The sequence below is a fragment of the Lactuca saligna genome, chromosome 3 (assembly GCF_052625555.1).
Source record: "Lactuca saligna cultivar CGN05327 chromosome 3, ASM5262555v1, whole genome shotgun sequence".
NCBI classification, from domain to species: Eukaryota; Viridiplantae; Streptophyta; class Magnoliopsida; order Asterales; family Asteraceae; genus Lactuca; species Lactuca saligna.
This window is the reverse complement of record NC_136419.1, coordinates 1619191-1624651: the sequence shown is the minus strand read 5'-3', so window position 1 is coordinate 1624651 and position 5461 is coordinate 1619191.

Genomic DNA, 5461 nt, shown 5'->3' with positions numbered 1-5461 from the left:
ATTATAACTGCATAATCTCAATCGTTTGAATGACTTCTACCCGGCCGCAAGTTACATATGAAGAAAATTAAATTTAATATATGGTTTAATGTTATCTATTGTTGTTGTTATTGTTAATTGATAGTTTAAAATTTATTTGCTTCATGTTTTAATTCCCTATCATTATAATTATTTAAAACATCAAACATTGTTTTTTGTTTTTAAAGGAAACAATATAATGATTATCTTGTTGACTTGCAAACATATAGGATGGACAGTGCATAATTTACAGATTTAAATTGGGGAGGATTTGAATTTTAAATTTTGAATTTTATTATAGGCGTAGAGGAAATTGGTGAAGGCTTACGCGGAAACATTGATGGATAGCCTGTTTTCCCAAACATTGGTCAAGATAGCATAAACAACTTGATTTAAGGGTGTAATGTATAAGTGAAAAACAATCAAAAGTCTTTATTGCTTTAGATGATGAAATAAAGTTTATCTTTTAGACATAAAATTCAATCTTCTATTTTGTAAATGTAAACGTCTTAGTTATCGTCTCTCTAGTGTCATTATAATATATTTTATTATATAAATCTGTAAAATTGTAGGATATCATTAATATCTAAAAAATAATTATATTTCAATGGAAAATGTTTACTAATAATTTATCAATAAATTCTCAAGGAATTATAGATAATTTTTTTTTAAATGGTTAAAAGATTTTTAAAACTTTACAATTTCATAAAAGGTGGTAGTTTTCTAATATTTACATTAAAGTTGTAATGAATAACAATGTAACAATTTTGACAAATTCACACTCAAACGGAATAATAGAGTAAAAAAATGATTAAAATTATAAATTCATTTGAGTTTTAACCCAAAAGGAAAATAGATGAATAATTCAACATTTCATAAAACCCAAAATGTATTCAAATGTTCAAAATTCTAACCCAAAAACGAATAGTTTAAAACAAATTCATCAAAAACCAGATAGTATGTAACCATAATATGAAATCAATAGTACTCAAATCACCCAATGTGACAACCCGAAAATTTTATTCTTATAAAAGTCAACGTTAGTCAATAAAAATAAAGCATACCAATTTAAAACTCCAATTATTTTTACTTTTCCTTAAAATGCTTAGAATATTAAGTTGTAAATATGTGGACCTTGTGTTCATAGTATAATGATTTAAAGAGGTGAAGTCTTAGGAATTCGAGAAATTTCGCAAAGCATTAGAATCTTCGGACCGTGAACTCCTCGGCTGCGAACTCCTCGGCCATGAACATGTCTCGCAACCGTGATCTCCGGAGCCGTAAAAGGTTCTGGGCTGTGAAAAGGCCTCGCACCGTGAACGCTTCGGACCCCACTTTCTTTCAAATATAAATTTATATTTGACTAATTAATCTTCATTCTTTCACTTTCAATTGTGAACCTCTCATTTTCTCTCAAGATCTTCAACCACCAAGCATCATTTTCACTCAAGTATCATCCTCTCTCCTTTGACCTTCTTAAAAGATTGCTTAGGATCTTCAAGTGTTCTTCATTTCACTTTCAATTGTGTATAGATCTATACGGGGCTCACAATCTCGCACCTTGACTGTTAGCTACAGTTAGAACAAAAGTTCTGGGGTGACCAATGTCATAACATCTTCGACATCTACATTACGTCGTGTCAGGATATCCATCGAATCAACTATGGTTATAAGTACTCGCATGGGAGAAACTTACGATACTTTTACGTAGTAAGATACTTTCTAAAGAGTCTTAAGGAGTAGTTTCTGTGATTATTTAGCATGTACACCAAGGTTATATGTGATGAGAGACTGATAGACAGTGGAATATGTGAAATCTGTTTTACTTCCCTTTTCCTTGATTGGATCTGGGTATATGACAAGATCACACAATCAATTATTCATATATTTCTAATTTTATATAATAAGTATATACTACGTGATCATAGGATGGTCTTATATCACATATCAAGTTACAACACTGAGGAGCATAACAAACAGGAAATAGTCTTTTCTATAGTTCTATTGTGAATGAAAACTAAGTATACTATAACACAGTACATCAACAATCATTTAGAACAGTTTTAGGGGGTTAAAAATACTTTTTCAGTCACATAAGAAAATATAAGATTTTCTAGGATAAGTAGGATCATTTTACTAGTAAAGTAGTACATCATAAAGGATTCTTAAAGTTTAATATTATGATATCTTAAATTATACAATCCCGGGTTACATATAATAAAGAACCGATAGACTATAGAATGTGAGTGTTGTGCCTTACTTTCTTTTCCTTGTTTGGATGTGGTCTTACGATTGAACCCCACAACCTATTATCCATCTGAACTTGATTATATATAACATGTATAAGCTAAGTGATCACTCAAAAGATGTTAGCAATGTAATTACTTAAAGTTCAACACTTAGTTATAATTGGTATAACTTAAGTGACTTTCAATTGTTCGTTCTATAATTCCTTAACTTATACACCAGAGTTATATATGATGAAGGTCTAATAGACTGGAGAATGTGTAATATACGTTTTACTTCCTTTTCCTTGTTTGGATGTGGACTTACGGTGGATTAACACAATCGACTGTCCGTCTAATCTAGATCATATATAACATGTATAAACTAAGTAATTATGGAAAGAACCGGTTTAATCATTATCATTAAAAAAATATAGGATTTTCTTGTAGATCATGTGAACATATTCAAAGAGCAAAGAATATACTTTCTACAACAAAATACTTATGCACTCACTCAAATTAAATGTTGATACTCTCTTTTCAAAATACTTGTATTCTCAAGGAACTTAAGACATGTATCCACACTGGAGTCGCGAAGACGAAGCAGTAGATTTTCATCTTATCTTTTGATATTGTTATAATATAAATCATGTAATGTTTTGAACTCAATGTAAACACTTTAATATCAATACTACGTATGTTGTTGCTTTGCTTACTATGATACACTTGTTGTGATACTAAATATGATGTCCTCCGCCCCTGAACATTTCCGTCGTTTCGGTTTGGGGGTGTGACAGATTGGTATCATAACATTATTTATAGTGAACTCAATATATCAACCTATAAAAGATATACAACTATAAATACAATGAGGTCGTAGTGCTCTTACTAAAAGTATACTTTAAAATAACAAAAGTATCATGAAGTATATATATATATATATATATATATATATATATATATATATATATATATATATATATATATATATATATATATATATTGTAACGCCCGTGTTTCGAGGCTAATCAATAGTAGATGATGTAATAGTCTAGGTTAACTATTGTAACTCTTTTTGAAGTAATAAAAATGAATTATTTGAGTATTATGTAAATTATGTGCATTTAGGTGCATATTACTTATTTATAAATGCATAATAAATAAAGGATAAAAATAAACGTCAAAATTAAAGTGTGAGATAAGCTCGATATCTTTACATAAAGTTGTAGTGGTAGAAAAAAAGGATTCAGGGGATATAAAGAACGTCGAAATTCGAGTTATAACGAAGAAGTTATAACTCGTAGAAGTTTCGTGACGGAACCGACACGATACCGGGAAGCGTAAATAGTGAATTTACGATAGATTGATTTTAAGACTTAGTGATCTAAATGAAAGTCGTAGAATACGTTAAGCCAAGAGCGTCCATAAAAAGAACGCCCAAATCTGACTTCGTATGAGGAAGTTATGATTTTTCGAAGTTTCGGCTTAATAGTGTGCAGTCCGAAGTTCGAATATTAGATCGTGCGATTTTTAACCGACACAACCTAAATGAGAATCGAAGATCTCCTTAATATTAGCGTAACGATAAAAAGACAGACGAAAACGGACATCTGATGAAGAAGTTATGGATTTTTAACGGACCAACCCTATCCCGGCCTGTTAATAATATAACTTTACAAATAAAGTCAAAATTATCCGACGGAGTTTAAAAAAAGTTGTAGAGTACGTTCCCGCCTACGCATGGATATAAAGACGTCGGAAACGGAGCTCGTATGCGAAAGTTACAAATTTTTGAAGTCGGAGTGTGAAATTGAGAATCTGCGAGGGGGTGATAATGTGGCCGCATCTCGATCGTTGCTTGCTGATCACGGTCTGACCTTCAGATCCGGGCACCTCGCCTCGCATACGAGAGGAGCGCCCAATGTCCGAGTACGCCCCGCATCGGAAGAAGATTACGCCCAACGGTTTTCGGTTGCACGGTTCCGGAGCATGCCACGATGACCCAGCAATAAAGCGACACATGCCTCGTACGAAGCCAACTAGTGTCCCTATCGAAACTATGTCCAACGTTGGGCCTCAGTACGCCCAACGTAGTCCGAGGTCTCACTGCTATAAATAGAGGTCGAGGGTTGCCTTCATTTTCACACCTTTCTCACTTCTCGCTCTAGTTTCTTTCTCTCTCTAGCTTCCCTAACCATCCCATAAGCCTAGGTAAACCCCTAGCACCCGAAGGAATCCCGAGAAAAAGAGTCTTTCGGTTCGGAAATACTGCTCCAAGCAAGCCCGGTTTTCTATAAAACCCGCTGTAAGTGAGCTACGCCTATGCTATTTTTAATATAGCTTCTAATTAATAGTAGTAACGTTATTAGTGATGGGTTTTGGTCATAAGACATCCTATGTGTTCATACAAACCCTAATGCTTGGATCTAGGTTTCTCTATTGTACATGCTTTGAATCCAAGACTATAAACCCTAATTCTCGCATACATATAATCATATTAACATGAGAATAAGTTTATAGTGTTACCTCGATTGTTATGTAGCAATAACAATCACAATTCCTCCTTGAATTGACTTTGGAAGGCTTAGAGTCACAAGTGTCACTCCTCTAATGGTTCACAAACACCATAAGCAAGAAGATGAAGAGGAGAGAGGTTGGAGGCTGCCAAAAACGTGTGTAAACCCTTACAAGAACCTTCGCCACGTTTTTGAGCCTTAAGGGGTCTTTATATAGTTGGGCTATTAGGGTTATCTAACAAGGAAACCCTAATTTGGATGCTTAAGCCCTAAGCAACCCATAGACTCCTTTTATCAAGCCCATAGACGATTTCCTTATGGGTTTCCCATTAGAATTCGTCCATCCCTTAATATAAAGCAATCCATGGCCCAAATTGCAATTATCCTATAATTACAATTCCAGTCCCTTAAGTTTAATTAATATCTTTTAGTCACAAAACTAATTACCAATTAATTATTGACTAATATTAATTAAACAATATGATTTCTCCTTTAATATATTATTCTCATAATACATTAATAAATCATATTTAATCCTTACTCTCCATAATTCATCCTATCAAGTTGCTTTGGTGAAGGCAACCCAAAAGGACCATGCACCATCGGGTCAAGTACATACCAAAATAGTTATGGACTTAGACACTAATCCAACAGTCTCCCACTTGGATAAGTCTAACAACTATTCTGCGTATGACTTCAGAT